The 18,035-nt window shown below is 37.7% G+C and overlaps 1 protein-coding gene and 1 long non-coding RNA gene across 2 annotated transcripts in view; one reads left to right on the top strand and one right to left on the bottom strand.

The window, feature by feature from the left end:
- The window catches only part of LOC109545764 (disco-interacting protein 2), a 126,627-nt gene that overhangs the window by 69,655 nt on the left and 38,937 nt on the right, over nt 1–18,035 (bottom strand). The gene's annotated exons all lie outside the window — the stretch shown is intronic.
- On the top strand, nt 2,073–3,741 carry LOC125505511. The gene is made up of 2 exons (XR_007282231.1): nt 2,073–2,349; nt 3,363–3,741. It is a non-coding gene; the product is annotated as an uncharacterized LOC125505511 (long non-coding RNA).

Raw genomic sequence — 18,035 nt, 5'->3', positions numbered from 1 at the left:
ACTTGAGTCTGAAAACCCTGAAAAATTCATTTAAATTGCATCAGTTGTTGATTTTTGCGGATTTGTGAATGTTCGCCTAAAAATGTATGTTTGAAGGCAAATTGTAACAGTGTTTCATTCTTTCCAATAATCAACAAATTTCCGACGAATTTTCAATTCTAAGCTATTTTTGGAATTTCTACGAAATTCCCTTAAGCACTAGCAATTAACTTCGGAAGCTTCCCTACCGGTGCCCCTCAAAAAAAACTCAATACGAACCGTTTCTGAATTGATAAGGAGGTGGAGGTCTTGGAGCTGGCGGAGGATCCTCGAATTGCTGCAACCACTCATAGAGCTGCTCCAAATCCTTTAAACTTTGCTGCCTTTCGGCCTCCTCTCTTGCCGCCACGTCCTCTAAACTTTCCATCACTGTCTCAAATTGTCAATAACTGGTTCAAGTTCATTATTGTATTCACTTGCTATTGCAAAAAGTTATTTTAACGTCTTAAGAAATGTTTCCAATTTCTGGCGTAACTCGGCTAAAGTTCTAGGGATTTTTGCTTAGTTTAAGTAACGTCTAATGGGGGTTTATTCTAATGGAGGCATGGATTTTTCCTTGGTTGGTCCTGGAAAAAGTACCTTTTCCTGAAGTAAAGGGGGTTTTTCATCAGGTTTTTCACACAAAAAAACCACTAGGTTTCTGGTTTAGGGGTTTAGCAGCATTGATGAAAGTGCAAACGAACGAAAGGTGATGGGCAATGGAAAATAAAAACTACTATAATTACAATTAGGCGTATTGACTTTGTTAATAAACGCGAAACAATTATGTGTTTCGTTGCTGTTTAAACATAAAATATATTGGCCGAAACAATAGTTCACTGATATATATTGAGTCGAAAATGGGGTTAATTAAAAATAATGTTCCAATATTGCAAACGACCAATGCAGAAATGGCACGAACCATTGACCGGTTTATTTAAATTGACACAGTTTAATTTATAGCATTATTTCGAACATATTTCTCGATTATTTTGCCAAATCACATATTTAGACACATCGGGCTTAAATTGAATTATAAAATCGGTATTCGGAAATTGCAAAAGCCAATATTGATTTATTTGTAGCTATTTTTATTGCTGCCATCCTAATCTGACTGGATATTTTGCTCAAAAGTATTAAGCAAATAAAAAATATGTACTTAATCCAATGTACAGTGTGACAATTTGAATTTTTTACCCTGTATACATTGGCCCCCTATTCAGGCAAATAACTATTTTTCCTAAACATCCTATTGACCGGCCATTAATATTGCAGGTTTTCGTTTTTTCAATACTCGGGTGGATCTCGTTGGAAAAGGCCAGATTTTTTTTCCATTTGCCAGAAACCAGCTGTTGGGAACGTTAGGAAGATTAATGACCGAAGGGATAATAATTACAGTGGGGATTTCCGTGTTTTCTATTGAAAAATATATAGAAACTCGTAGTTTCTCAGTGGGACGAACCACTGCACCTAATTATTGTGACTAAGTGATTAAACACGGCAAAAAAACTGAACTCAAAACGGCCTCAATTTCAAAAACGGCTAAGTGATGACTCTAAGAAGCGGTTTACGTTTTATGGCTGTTTCAGGTTTTAGCAATTCAAATCATTGTTTATTGTCTTTTACACAGTCTTTCCAAGCGCGTTCGAAAGCCACTTTATATGCAAATGGAATTTACTTATTTAAATTTCATTTTTTTTCCAAACAACACCACTGCCTACGCCTCATAATGCATCGGCCAGAGCAGAAGAAAAACCAAAATAATCGACCTAAACCATTTCGCTATTTAAGAAAGTAACTAAATAATAATAATGTATTTTGATTTATTTTCCTAACTGCGTGTAATTGTTATTATATTTTTTCTTTCTTGGGATTCAGACAAAATGTGAAATAAATAAAAATTTGTAAGCAACCTGGGAAAACAGAGCAACCACGGCGAGAGCGGCAACCCTGGTAGGCGGGGCACACCCACGACGGGAGTGGCAACATCGGGGCTACTTCATGGCTGTGACAAGAGACAGCGCGGCGGTACTTCCGGGCACAACACAGAACATCCGTGGGGTTGCCAGGGGAGATGGATGATTATTGATTTGATGGTGACGGTGCAAGGCGTTCATTAAAATTATTGAATTTTGCATCGATCGTATTAAAGATCAGAGAAGTCAGAGTTGCGCTTTCGAATATGTTTTGCAGGAACAATTGGACCACCTCTGAAGAGGCAAGTCACTCGAGCTTGCGAAACGTTGGGCAAAATTATTTTCCAGGACAGCCTAAAAGCCCCCAAAACTTAACAGTTGCAAAATGCATTCAACTCCGAAAAAAATGTTTATGGTATGTATAATCGACACAATTGCTTCAAAGCCTTTAAAGACGCCTTAGGGATTCTTAAACTCAATGGTCTTCCATTCAATTTTTGCACTAAACCAACACATTTTTTTAATTTTACTCTGATACAAGCACACAATTTCCCATTATTAATACCAGTTTCATTGCACCGCAGTTTGTTGGGATCTACTTCGATCGTTCACGCATCGATGTTTTCGGCATTTCGTTCGTTCTCCGAACAACGAATTGAATATGAAAATGCCGAAATATGGCCCAAAATACAAATTGTATTTACTATGCGTTAATGCGTCCATCCAGTTTTTTTTTCGATACGAGGCGCCGAATGCATTAAATCATTAAAAACACAAACAGTAAATGCTAACGTGCATTAATTCACGTGTTTCGTTTTGTTTTCGAGAGAAAAAACTGTTCTGAGCGCAGATGTGTTTGTTGAATTGGCACAAAAAATGCATGTTTTCACGGGAAAAACCGCGGTGAAACCTGCGTATTTGACTTGGGAGGGTGGCGGATTTCGAAAATTTAGGCTGTTCCACTAATGAACAAAGGGAAAATAAAACACTTTTGGAAAACGAACGAATCTGAAATGGTTTCAACGACAGTAATTGAAGTATTGTCAATTTAAAAACATGATTTGGGCCACTGGCTTTTCACGCCATTTATTTTTAGAGCTTATGCAATGAGCGTTTTCAGTACATAATAAAGCGAGCTTTTAGGCCCATTAAATAAATGTTATTTTCGGGCAATTAACAGACGGCCACACATCACATAAAAGACTGGACAGGATGCATTATTGTCCTCGAACAACGTGAGGAGAAATTGAGCAGCAATTGCGGAAACTCGAGTTTTTTTGTATTATTGGGACAAAAAAAATTACGCCATTTCTACACACACAAACTTTTGAGACGATAATAAAAAGCCGTGGATTCAGTAGGGAAAAAAATACAAAACAACCATTGTAAATATTCGATATTCCAGCCATAAAACCGCACTCGTTCTAGGGGACAAAACACGATGGGGAAGAAAAAATCGAAAACGTGACCATTCGCCTCACATTGACATCACATTGCAATTTAAAATATAATTTATGATTCACATATTAAGCCAGACAGGCTGCATGATGCATACTAAGAAGCTAGTCATCGATGGATTTAAAAGATCTTTTGCCAAATCGGGTGTCTGCAGACGGTCAAAAGCCTGCTGACTAAATAAAATCGACACAAAAACATAGACAAATTGCGTAAAATATCCAGGAAATCACACCAAAGCTAGACAATGATTTAGAAACGCCACAGTCAAAGAATGCAAGAACTTGTATCATTTAAGGCTGGACACTCGCTTATTGAATTGTATTAGTAATAAATTTCATTTTTTCCTTAATCCCCTTGATTGCCTTGGTTTTTGCCGTTTTCCTCATGATTGCAATGCGGTAGTGATATTTTGCAAAATAATAAGCGAAATTGGCAATTAATCGGATGAAACAAACAGACTTGGGATGATATTAATTGGAAAATTTTCAAACAGTGGCGTAATGTGTTTACTTGCGCAATGTAGACAATTTACCTTAAATACGCAAATAAGTGAGTTTATTAGTTAATGACTGGAAACAGTGGCAGTGGAATCCGATTGCTAAAAACCTTGACTTTCAAGTGAAGAAAAAACTAATAAAATTTCGGCGTTGAAACTGAATGACCCTCGTACGGAAACAGTGAAGAAATGAAAAACAAAGCATAACCAACACAATGGGCTCAGTTGGACTCAAATGGCGTAAAACAAAGGACGAGGGTATAAAGTGGCTAAAATTATAATTCGCCAGACAAAACAGATGCTTGGTGCTGCGGAATTCCAGCTGGAAAACCTCCAGATGGTTGAATTGATTGTGACTCTTTGGCCGAAATCCTTACCAGAAACCTAACGAATTCTGTTGAAAACCTATGGGGAATAGTTACCTATGGTGGCTCTAGATACGGTAACTTTTCCTATAAACTACTTCATTTAGAATAACTGCTTTGCGATGCTACTGAAGCACCTAATTCGAACGATCACTAACCAAACGGTAAGAACCGAAACGATTTTCTACAATTAGACTATATCTTAAACTTAAGGAGAAGATCGTCAACTATGTTAACACACTGCTGCTTCTGAATCTTCGTCAACATGAATAAAATCGACAACATCAACGATGGGGGGAAAAACTTTAAAAACATCAACAGGTTCACACGTTTTCTTAATTTTTCATGTGGACTTTTTTCGTTTAAAACGCGATCTCTTCGCCGCAATGGATCGGCAAGTGCGGCGCGTTATTCGGACCGGCGCGACCGTGGTAACTGTCTGCAAGCCGGCTGTCGCGTTTTCTTCTGGCGTGACGTCGCACGTCCATTTCCCCAACTGTCATTTTTGTCACGTGGCCTTCACCTATGAGGATGGCGTGTCCACGTCGCGAAACGTCGAGTCGACTACTGGACGACGGCAGGCGATGCTCAGCTGAGCGCGAGTTCATCGGCGTCTGGAAGTTCTCTGCGCCCTGGAGAACTGGATGGCGCCCGACCTGCGCCACACACTTGCTGCGGCCTTATTGCCCATTCCAGGTATTTATCCATTATTCCTGTTTTTATTTCATTCAATTATTCTTCGAGATGAATCGATACAGTTCTGTCCGGTTAATTGATCATTCATGCAGAAACGTTCTTGTTTCGGTAAAAACTGAGGCTGTTAGACCGAATGTCACTGAGTTTCCACATCCCGATTTCCATCACTTTTTGCGCAAATGATCTTTATTCAATTGGGTAGAAACGTTCTTGAGAACTTGTAGAACGAACCAAAAGCAACTGAAAATAATCTTCCATCTTTCCTCTTTTCATTGCCCTCCATGTTCAATTGCTGCGAGGTTTCGTAGTTTTCATTCATTTCTGTAACAACGTTTGTCTTCTGGTGAAAAAACGTCGACAGCCAGAACGAAAGTAACAGAGTTTTTCAACATTCAAATTTCCATTTTTCTTCCTCGCTTCTTCCCATTATACATTTTTCATGTGCGCAATTCTTCTTTGTTCTTTCGCGATTTTCCTTCTTTTGGTAAAAACGTGCTTGTTCTGATAAAAACGTCGACAGTCAAAAGCAACTGAATTTTAAATTTTTTTCTTTACTACTTTAATTAATTTCATTACCAATCATCTACAAATCATTCTGAAGGAAAGTTCTATTTTCTGATAAAAAACGTCTACAGCTTGTCTTTTATGGTCAATTGCTTGGTGGTTTCGCGATTTCCATTCATTTTTTAAACTGTTCTTAGTATGGTAAGAACGTCGACAGCTAGACCGAAAGAAACTGAGTTTTGTATCATTCAAAATTCAGTTTTTCCTTTGTGCAACGTTTTTGTTCTGATCAGAACGTTGACAGCTTGACTTTTATGGCCAATTGCTTGGTTGTTTCGCGATTTTCATTCATTTTTTCAACTGTTCTTATTCTGGTAAAAACGATGACAGCTAGACCGACAGAAACTGAGTTTTTTAACATTAAAAATTCCATTTTTCTTTGTGCAACGTTCTTGTTCTGATAAAAACGTCGACAGCTTGTCTTTTATGGTAAATTGCTTGATTGTTTCGCGATTTCCATTCATTTTTTAAACTGTTCTTATTCTGGTAAAAACGTCGACAGCTAGGCCGACAGAAACTGAGTTTTTTAACATTAAAAATTACATTTTTCTTTTGTGCAACGTTCTTATTATGGTAAAAACGTCGACAGCTTCCCTTTTATGTCAATTGCTTGGTTGTTTCGCGATTTCCATTCATTTTTTAAACTGTTCTTAGTCTGGTAAAAACGTCGACAGCTAGACCGAAAGAAACTGAGTTTTTTAACATTCAAAATTCCATTTTTCCTTTGTGCAACGTTCTTGTTCTGATAAAAACGTCGACAGCTTTTCTTTTATGGTCAATTGCTTGGTTGTTTCGCGATATTCATTCATTTTTTAAACTGTTCTTAGGCTGGTAAAAACGTCAACAGCTAGACCGAAGGAAACTGAGTTTTTCAACATTCAAAATTCCATTGTTCTTTTGTGCAACGTTTTTGTTCTGATGAGAACGTCGACAGCTAGACTTTTATGGTCAATTGCTTGGTTGTTTCGCGATTTCCATTCATTTTTAAACTGATCTTAGTCTGGTAAAAACGTCGACAGCTAGACCGAAAGAAACTGAGTTTTTTAACATTCAAAATTAAATTTTTCCTTTGTGCAACGTTCTTATTCTGATAAAAACGTTGACAGTTAGTTAGTTAATTGTCTTTCTCCCTTCATCTTCAATTTCAGTGATGTTTCGTAATTTTCATTCATTTATGTAAGAATGTTTTTCTTCTGGTAAAAACGTCGACAGCTAGACCCAAAGAAACTGAATGTTTCAACATAAAAAATTACATTTTTCTTGTGCGCAATTCTCATCTGTTATTTCGTAAAAACGTTCTTGTTCTGATGAAAACGTTCTTGTTCTGACAAAAACGTCGACAATTAGGCCAAAAGCAACTGACAACAGATTATCTTTCTCCCTTCTTTCCACTTTTCTTTCTCGCTTCTTCTCATTGTCTATTATGCTCAATTGCTTCGATGTCTCATGATTTTCATTGATTTTTTAAAACCGTCCTTCATCTAGTAAAAAAACGTTGACAGCTAGATGATACTTTCAACATTGAAATGTCCGTCCCTCTCGCTTCCTCCCACTGTACATAGTTGCCATTTTTTTCAGTTGTCCTAAAAACGTTATTCAGATAAAATCGTCCAGAGTTTGACCACGAAAGCAACAGAAATTATCTAATTTTCGATCTGTCTTTCTCGTTTCTTCTCATTCTAAACTGCTTATGCTCAATTGCATTGATGTTCATTGATTTTTAAAACCGCCCTTCTTCTGGTAAAAATATTGTCGACGTTTTTACCAGTTGCATAGAAAGCAACTGACATTTTCAGTTTTTCTTTACCGCTTCTTACCATTACCTTTATGCTCTATTTCTTTGGTATTTCGTGATTTTCATAAATTTCTGCAAATACGTTGTTATTCTGGCAAAAAAACGTCGACAAATCGAGTGAAAGCAACTGAAACAAACCCCGATTTCTACAAGAAAACAAAAAATACATCGACAGCTAGACAAGTTTAAAAAATTTCCCAACTTCAAGCGCTTCATTTCGCTGGATTAACTCTCATATTTCCAGTTTTTTTGGGCCATTTTATCAGCGGAAGCTTGTTCATTTAAACCAGACAATTTCGCCGTGCCATTTATCCAGAAGTTAGTCGGTCTATCGAGGCAACTGCTATAACTAGTTCTGTTCTGGCAAACATGTCTTGGACCATAAAAACTTTATGCAAAATCCGGGGATTACGACTTACCGGAAATTTCAATTAGTATGCAATGAGAATCAGAGAAGGGAACCGCTAGAAGCCGCTTCCGTACTGTTCCGATCAAATTTTCGCTTGTTGAGCTTACCCGCAAAATTAAACAAAACATTGTTTAAGAACAACAAATGGTAAGTAAGTGAAAATAATATTGGAAAACTAATCTTCCACCTCTAGAGTCCAGAGACTTGATTAATTTTTCCGTGTTAATGGCCATTTCAACGAAAACCAATCAAGAGACGTACTGCCAATTGAAACAGACATCAGATAAAAAGATGACCTAAGCAACAGCTCAGTTCGCAATAAAATAAGCACAATCCGAGAGTGTTTCGACTCTACTTGGAAAACAATGAGAGCACTCGAATCGTGACACGGATCCTTAACAAATTAAATAATTTATCCGGACGTCAGGTCGCCTAGCAAATTAATATTTATTAAAGCCCTAATCAGTGTTGATAGACAGAGAGTAAGACAGCCCGGGATTGGAACGAACAGTATTAATGATTACATCAAAATTAAATTTTAAACAGAGGCTTTAAAGAACGATTTTTGTTGGCGTTGACTAGACAGACTGTTGTGTTTTGATCAAACTTGTTTTTTGCTTTTTTGGAGCATTTCACAGTTTCAGATGTATTTTTTGCATTAATCATTAAGCGACTGTTTGCTTCCTGGTGCTCTAGAGGTACGATGTTTCTAAGTGAGCTGTTAGTGTTATTAATTAGTCGCTTGTGTGTGTCCACAAGATATGATTTGTTTAGCAAAATGTCCAAGTAAACGCGGTTTCAATTACAGAGTGTCTAAGTTTACATTTTTTCTTAGATCACTTTTGTTTAGAAGAAAACTGAAATTTACAGGAACAGTTGATGGAAGTTTTGCCTACAACGGGCTAAAATTTCAAGTGTCTTAATGCACTTTGGTCCAAGACGTGATTTTTTTTCCGAAGCGCGATGTTGGCTACTTGCTGCCTAAGTTTGCAAATTTAAAAAAATCGCCTTAGTTTAAAAGAAAATTCTAATTTTCAGGGCGAGTTACGTGGAGTTTTGCCTATTAGAAGCCAAAATTTCCAATCTTTTACTGCTGTTGTTTCAATTACCGGCTGTCTAAGTTTACATTTTTTCTTAAATCACTTCTGTTTAGAAGAAAACTCAAATTTACAGGAACAGTTGAGGGGAGTTTTTTGCCTACAACGGGCTAAAATTTCAAGTGTCTTAATGCACTTCCGTCCAAGACGTGATTTTTTTGCTAAAACGTGCACCTAAGCGCGATGTTGGCTACTTGCTGGCTAAGTTTGCAAATTTAAAAAAATCGCCTTAATTTACCAGAAAATTCTAATTTTCAGGGCGAGTTACGTGGAGTTTTGCCTCTTAGAAGCCAAAATTTCAAATCTTTTCCTGCTCTTGTGTCTGCGATATGTTTTTCTTTGTAAAATGTGCACGTAAACGCGGTTTCAATTACCGGCTGTCTAAGTTTACATTTTTTCTTAAATCACTTCTGTTTAGAAGAAAACTCAAATTTACAGCAACAGTTGAGGGGAGTTTTGGCTACAACGGGCTAAAATTTCAAGTGTCTTAATGCACTTCCGTCCAAGACGTGATTTTTTTTGCTAAAACGTGCACCTAAGCGCGATGTTGGCTACTTGCTGCCTAAGTTTGCAAATTTAAAAAAATCGCCTGAATTTACCAGAAAATTCGAATTTTCAGGGCGAGTTACGTGGAGTTTTGCCTATTAGAAGCCAAAATTTCAAATCTTTTCCTGCTCTTGTGTCTGCGATATGTTTTTTTTTGTAAAATATGTACGTAAACGCCTGCATCAAAAGTTGCAATTTTTCTTTAAATCGCGCTATTACGACCGAAAATCCAGATTTGAAGGTAAAGTAGGGTGGAATTTTCTGCATTTTAACCCAAACTTTCAGGTCTTTTAAGGCTTTTAGCAACGTATGATTTTTTTGGAAAATGTCCCCGTAAATACGATATTAGTTGCGTTGTTGCCCCTTGTGAGCACAAAAGAAGCGAAATACAAGGGGAATGTCAAATTTTCCTACTTTTCAAGCACGTTCCTTTGTAGTCGATGGCCTTTATCTGGCCCTTTCATGCAGGGAACAATGGGAGCGCAATTGTCTGATACCGAGTTTATCAAAATACATTTTTTCCCAATTCTCCAGTGAACGCGCTGGTCTCTATTCGGATCAACTTCATGAACGATTATTTCTTTGGATGTTTATCACTGTCAACTTCCAGGCATGTTTCAATCATAAATCATGCCAAATGCATCTTTGGAGCCCGAATCAAAAAAAACTATTTACAGTATTACAAACATAGGAAATTGGATACACAAATAGGCAGTAACCAAATATCAAGGCAAATGGTACTAATGACGGTTGCACACATCTGTGAGTACAAACGCACAAAGTGTATAAATAAACAGTGAGTCGAAAATTGCCTCAGACCGAAACAATGGTGCATTAAAAAGTTGATTTTAAAACAGGATCATTAAGGCCTCGCATAAGGCACACATTGTGGTTGATTAGAGCGCAAGTGTTGGTGTGAGAGTTATTCCAATTTAAAGTTCCACAGATGCCACTTGATCTCAGCTAATTAACCTGGTGTCTGATAAGTTAAGTAGGTGAACTTCGCTAGGAGTTTGCTAACAATTTCTCAGTCAACACGTGGCCGATATGGAAAAACTGCACGATTTACTAACGAGCTTCAATCAGTTAATTGCGACTAGTAAAACTGTTAAGCCTGCAGTAAAATTACAATGTTTACAAAGCTTTTGCCTGCAAATACAGCCGGATTATGACGGAGTTATACGGAGAAAAACATTGAACGGTTTTTAGATTAAAAATTCGTTCAGTCTTGTCGCCAAATACGCGAGTGACGAATGTTGGCTAAACCCCCATTCACACTAAATGTCCATCATTAGGCTGCTCCGTTCCAGATAAAGCTGAAGATCCCAATAAAAATGTGTTCGATATTAAATATGGATAGGCCTGAGCATAAGCCTGCTGAGCCGTTCGTTATAATCCGAAGCAGGCTTAGCAGGACCAATCGAGCTCCATTTTTTCCAGATAAAGCCAGTAATTCGGTTTAAGAAACAAAAAAAAAACGAGTATTATTTGCGATTTGAACAGCAATAAAAGCGTCTAGACGAATATTTCGGTTTTATCCAGCAAAAAGCGTGTTCCACCTGATGAGGAGAGTCTGTCTGTCTGTCTGTGGTTGATTTAGTTTGTTTATTGTCACGCCCTTGACCGGCTTTTTTAGCATCGTTTATCGATTACTTTTTAGGATTAAGTTATTAGCTGGTAGAATGCGGAAAAAGGCCAGATCTGCTTTGAATTAATGTCTGCTTTCCAGAAATTTCATCAACTTTTTAGAATTGTTTTTCCTCCAGTTCTGTGTTTGGACAAAAGGACTGAGAACAATCACCATTTATTAATTGAGCACGACACCCAGATGAGAATTGAGCCCATTAAGCAATAAAAGTGCCATGCCGCATTATGCCGCCTAAGCTGCTTTGGTCAATTTATTATACGGATCTACTGATCGCCTCTTTTTTCGGTCGGACTTTCCTCCTCGCCAGGAAATGTCTTTTTCCGGTGCCGTCCGTTCCAACTTCGCCAACTAATATTAATATAAATCCGGCAAGTTCTGGACATCTGCCCCGGCCAATAAAACAGCGACAAACACGGCAAAATGACAATCGCTTAATGTATCGCATGGCGGCGCAAAATTCGCCGGCTTTTATTAACTTTTATGACGAAAAGAAGGCGGAAGAAACGGTAATGTCATGGAATTTCTTTATATCCGCCCTCGCCATTCCGCTCCAGGCTGAGAATAAGGACAGTTGAAAGTGCCAACACACGTACAAACGACAGGAATTATTCCGGCTAATTTACGCGGAAACTATCGGGAATTCTTGCAACAGCAACCGTCATAACCATCCTTTAGGAAGGAAACTAAGGGAAGTTTGAGGGCATATTTTTGCCAATAAACTAATTGAATTCGAACCCCTTACAGCATGCTAAAAACCTAAAGAAAGCACACTTTCCCGGTAACTTTTCGCAATTGTTTGAATGCATTTTGTAGAGCAAAGTTCCTTCTATTACTGGGCAACGTTTCGATTTCCAATCATCATCAGGGAATTTTTGACAGGTTTTCAAAATTGCGTCTGGTCTACGACGGTGCTTTTGCAGGCCGGACGGTGGCATTTTTTAAATCAGGAACTCCAGACGGACGAAAGGCGCTTTTGCAGCTATTTTTCAGCGCAAGTCTATTCTAAAAGTGTAAAAAGTTTCGAATTCCGGTGATCATCAGGGAATTTTCTAGAATTTTTGAAAGGTGCGTTTTTGGCGGATTTTCCGGGAGGTCGCAGTTCGACATTTATTTGGTCAGGAACTTGCGAAGTCAGAAAGTCCCTTTTGTGTCACATCGGTAGAGCAAAGGCTGCTCTATAAGCGGACAAAGGTTCGATTTTCTCAGTCATCATCAGAAAATTTTCAAGAATTTTTTGTGAATATTTAAGCAGGTCGAAATGCAATTCCACATTTATTTGCTCAGCAGCTTGCAAAGTTCGAAGGTAATTTTTATATCGCCTTGATAGGACACAGCTTGATCTATGCCTAAGTGAAAAAAGTTTCGATTTTTAGTCATCATCAGGGAATTTCCAAATTTCCAGTCGTTTTGGCGGATTTTTCGACAAGTCGCAGTTCCACATTTTTTGCTCAGAAACTTGCAAAGTCAGACAGTCACTTTTGCATCACATCGGTAGAATAAAGTCTGCTTTATCAGTGGAAAAAAGTTTCGATTTTGAGTCATCATCAAGAAATTTCCAAACATTTTTCAAAGTTGCATGTGGTTTTCGCGGATTTTTCGTCAAGTCGCAGTTCGACATTTATTTGCTCAGAAACTTTCTAAGTCGGAAAGTCACTTTTGCATCACATCGGTAGAATAAAATCTGGTCTATGCGAAGAAATTTTTTCGATTTTCGGTCATTATCAGGGAATTTTCAAAAATTTTCCAAAGTTGCGTCTGATTTTCGCGCATATTCAAGCAGGTCCCAGTTCGACATTTATTTGCTGAGGAASTTGCAGTTAGAAAGTGCCTTTTGTATAAAGTTCGGTAGGACAAAGTCTGCTCTATAAGTCGAAAAGTTTCGAATTTTACATCATCCAGTAGTTTTCAAGATTTTTTAAAGTTTAGCATCCATTTTTGCGGTTATTTATGCAGGCCTAAATTGGGCATTTAGTTCCTTAAAAAGCAGCGAAATTAAATATTAACTTTCGAGGGCGTTTTATGTGTGGCAAAAAAAATCGACTTCGACTTCGGACTTCGAATCATAGTCAGGCAATTTTCAGGATTTTTTATTTTTTTTTAGAGCCAAGTTTGGCATTTATTTTATTAATATCTTGAAAATTGAAAATTTGGAGAGTCACCTGTTTCCCAGGGGGTGTTCTATAAGTGGCGAACGTTTCGAATTTGACACATCCTCAGAGAATTTTCCGAGAATTTCGTTTCGATTTTATGCTTGTTTATACAGACCGAAGTTTCCCAGTTATTTTCTCAAAAACTAATCAAGTTAAGGCTGTTTATAAGAACCTGATGGGGCATAGTCCGTTTTATAAGTGGCAAAAATTCTGAGGTCAGTCATCATCAGGTTATTTTCAAGATTTTTTTAAATTTGCAACAGATTTTTGCAGTTTTTATGCAGTTCTAAGTTTGTCATTCATTTTCTCAGAAACCCGTGAAATCATAGATTCAGCTTGGAGTCCGTCTTGTGGGGCAAAGTGCATTCTACATGTGACAAAAGTTTCGATTTTCGGCCATCATCAGGGAATTTCCGATCCGGTTGCTAATGTACTTCTGTTTTTGCCAATACCACTCTACTAAAAACCCTGCAGTTAGTTGCACAATTTCTTTTTTTGACACGTTTTTTCACCCTAAGAATCTACTGCCTAATAAGGTCGGACTGTTTGTTAATTAATTTCTGTAGCTGCACAACAATGTCAATTGAATAGTTCTCGGGAGGAAATGGTGCACAACAAATGTTGCCAGCATGCCGCTAAAAACAGAATTAATGCGCCCCATAAATTAGTCGCTCTAACCCGACTGAAATGCACAAGATAAAATGCCAGACAGACAAACAAACAAGCAGCAACGCGTTCGTTTAATAAATAAAAACACTCAATCGCCGCTCCGAGAACAATTCAGAGCACAGCTGGATGGTGGGATTTTTGAAAAAAAAACCGAAAAACTTTTCAAATGAACCAATGTTGACGATTTTAGCCGCAAAAGTGTGATTGGCGCAGCACCGCGCCAATTACAAGGCGCTGCCAAAGTTATTGTTCCAGTTAGAGGCAAAGTCTCAAAGTTTCCATTACACGAAGCCCGCCAGTGCTAATAATTAAACTTTTCGTATTTGAACGTCGTGGATATATGTTGCACGAATACTGAGCAGAAAGTAAACTTGTAACACGGTTTTAATGAAGCCAAAGCGACTATATTAAATTCGCAGGTAAACAATAAGTTCAGCTTTATAAGAACTTTTGCTTATAAATTCGAGGCTATTGAGAACTTGGCTAATTTCGCAGCCGTTTGTTCGACGCCAATTTATTCACCTCAAGGGCTGTTTGAGGGGAAAACGCTAACAAACTAAAGCCAGTTTCTGATCAAGTTTACTATTTCTTATCGTTTTGGCGATGGAATGGTGGGCAGGCAAAGTTTCAATTTAATAAAACCCTTTGCCCGGTTCCGATCGAACCGAAATAAAATCCGTAAAATAGACCCCATAAAATACATTTTATCGATGAAATCTCCATAAACTCGGTTATGGAATATTTTCACAACAACCACGCGCTTGTTGAAGCTGCAAATGGGCCTATAACAGAAAACGATGCAATAACTCGAGATTTTCCACGCGAATTTATGGGAAAACTGCTTTCTTTATTGCATAACTTCTCAGAGAACTGATAATTCGATGAAAACGGAGCAAGGGTGATTTTGCCCTTTGCGCAATTTATGTCCAGGGACAATGACGTCTAAACAATAAGGATCCCTACAATCCTCATAATACTTCGGGTTCGGACCGCAGACCTTAATATCCAGATGGGTATGAATTTCGCTTGCCACTAATGGCTGATTTATATGGAACGGCTTTCGTTTTCGCCCTATTTGCCATCCAACAATTGTTGCTCGGTTCAATTCTTCATTATTGCCCCAAGCATTCATCATCCAGCGGCTTCTGGCCAGCCGAAATTGTTTCGCTCCTAATCGGGAAAAACCGACATTAACAGTAATCCGAAGAGACAAATGCAGTGACCATCGATCCAAAACTACCCATAAAACTGGATAGATGCTGGCAAATGCGCAATTTCCGGGAATTGTGCCGGTAGTGTTTAATTTTACGACTATAATTCGGATCTCTGCTTTGTTAGCGTTTTCTGGATGAAACATTTGTTGCCAAAACGGCCTTTATTTTCTCGTAATAGGTTTCCCCCGAAGCATTAAACAGGTAATTTACTGCAACACTTCTCTAGAGCACACTTGCGACTAATGTTGCTCTAAAAAAATAGGAAAAACTTACTGAATCGACATCAATGTAGCAAAAATTATCAGAGAACGTCTGCTTTAACGTATGGCGAATTTAGATTCTACCGCATTATATTCTTATCTTTCCTGGGTCTCAGTCAAAGGGTGAAGTAAAATTTTTGAATATAGCTGATGATGGCGCTGTTGTCTCGCCGAAACGTAATGAAATAAACGATATTCAAGATTTTTACGTTTGGCTTTGGCGATTGTTTTTGCACCCCGCGCTTTTGGTCCATTTATGCAGAAACGAAATAAGTCAGATAGTCGCTGTTGCTTCTATTTTATGGGGCAGAGTTTCGTCTGCAAGTGGTAAAAGTTTCGTTTTCCAGTCGTCATCAGGGAATTTCAGCAATTTTTAAAGGTTGCATGTGATTTTCGCTGATTTTTTCAGTCTCAGGAATTTGCAAAGTTAGAAAGTCACTTTTGTGTCACATCGGTAGGACAAAGTCTGCTCTACAAACGGAAAGTTTCGATTTTCGGTCATCATCAGGCAATTTTCAGGAATTTTCCAAAGTTGCATGAGGTTTTCGCGGATATTTGAGCAACTCGCCGTTCGACATTTACTTGCGCAAGAACATGCAAAAATCTCACAAAGAACTTATATGTACAGAATAAGTTTTCTTCCAGAAAAGCTTTGTTTTTGAAAATAAAGAATGAAAAATTCGAAAGGGTCGAGGAAATTTTTAGCGAAACAATGTAATTTGGTGGTAAAATGTGGTTTGGAGAACGAATTTTTCCAGAATCCCATCGATTTTATGTGATCACGATTGACTCAAATAAGCCGCAAAAGTTTCCGATTTAGTCTCCATATTGAGAAAAAATCGTCAATTTGGTACCGACCCGAATGCTTGCGTAGAATCAGGAATCGATGATGGACGGATTCGAAATTCACAGAAACATGGCGAAAAAATAGGAACACAGAAATGATAAATCAGGGCCTTGCAATCTTCCTTTTTCGATCCAATTTCCACAGGTTTTTGGGTTCCAAGCCGAATCAACTTGTTTAGCTACGACAGTGGCCTAAAAACCCTAAAAATAATCGACTATTCAAAGAAACATTAATATATTAATATAACTAGAGGAACATGTCGAAAACTACCTTAACTAGAAACAATAAGAATACCGTAGAAAAAACTAAACAAAAAGGAACAAAAAAAGAAACAAAAAATTGCTTGCACTATTTATTAGCCTAACTAAAAGGGGACAAAATAATATCACCAGCCATGTCATAGTTAATACGGGTATTTACACGTTGCAAAACTATAATAAAAATAATGATAGAAAGAGAGGAAACGGTCGAAAACCTAAAAACTAAAGGAGCAAAAAACACGAGAAAACATATGGCCAACTAAATGAGATATGGGGGAGGGTATTTACAGTTAGGTGAGCTCTTGAGCATTATCCTCAGTGGGCGAATTGTTGCTTTCCGGGTCTCGGTGCTTCGACTGTTTGGGCCTCTTACCTGGAAAAAAACAGAAAAACTTCAATTTAACACCCAGACAACTAAACGGCAACAATGTTGACAAATGCCGAATATTTAAAGTACTGTGGTACTGCCCTGATATGGACGCATTCGCCATACAGAACGGAATAAACTTTAAAGTTCAGAATTGCTATTTCTTTACAAAAAAATTATTTTTTAGGCAAATCCCTATTTTTAAATAGGCACACAATTCGTCTCAGTCTGAATAATGAGTGATAAACAACAGCGCGATGCAAAATACTTCACTTTTAATTTAAGCTTAAAGGTTAACGAGGGACTTGCAACCTAATCCGGAAAGGTTTGATCCAAATTAATGAACGGTCTAAACTGCCGCTGATGATTTAGAATTACATTTAAAATTCCAAGCGAAACAACGTGAAAACGGCCGGAATTTTTTAAAATTCTGTTTAGCAAAAAACATTTAAACTGCGCTGACCTCAAACGGGTTGAATTTACACAGCAAAAACATTTCTCCAGAAAATGGGGAAAAAGAGTGGGTGTCCCTAATGACTGGTATGCTAATACTCATTAAAACATTCGCCCTTAGAGTTCATCGACCACTAGTTGATTGAAAAAAAAACGCCTCCACATGGCCTATTTGGAAATTGTTGCCGACGATGTTTTTCCACGGCTAAAATGCACTTTTTTCCATTACACACTGACCCCATTTTGCCAATGGAGAGGCGAATGGATGTTTTAATCCAATTAAGCCATTAATGCTGATGGCGACGTGTTTGTTTATGCGGTCCACTAGCTAACTGAGTTTGAAAAATAAAAGTTTTCTGAAAATATACTCATTTAAGTTAGTAACAGAGGAAATTGAAAGAAATTTGCAAAAGTAGAGCAACAACAAACGGTGAATAAAACTGGTGATTTTTATTGATTTCTACGTGATTTTAGCCGAATGGTTTAACGATACGGCGGCCTTTCCAGCAAAACTTCGTCACTTCCGATCTAAAGCAAGTAGCAACTTGAAATTTGGAGACTTTCTAGAAAATAGTTGAATCTCGAAATCCTGAAAAATTCGTCGATATAGCAAAAGAAACTGCTTTTTGCCTTCTTTGTGAATGTTGGTCTAAAAGTAGTATCTTGACATTAATTTAATTTAATTTTAAATACATGGCCAAAAGTTTCAGTGATTTATTCTCTCTATTTATCAATCAAAATACGTTTCGGTGTATTTTTCCACCATCATCAGTTTTTATGTGTAGCGTTGTTGCTGCTTTAAGCCTT

This window comes from Dendroctonus ponderosae, unplaced genomic scaffold, assembly GCF_020466585.1.
Source record: "Dendroctonus ponderosae isolate FM_Combo_2020 unplaced genomic scaffold, Dpon_F_20191213v2 Dpon_F_20191213_8, whole genome shotgun sequence".
NCBI classification, from domain to species: Eukaryota; Metazoa; Arthropoda; class Insecta; order Coleoptera; family Curculionidae; genus Dendroctonus; species Dendroctonus ponderosae.
Note: the sequence above shows the minus strand (reverse complement) of the source record. Positions and strands in the feature narration are given on the sequence as shown.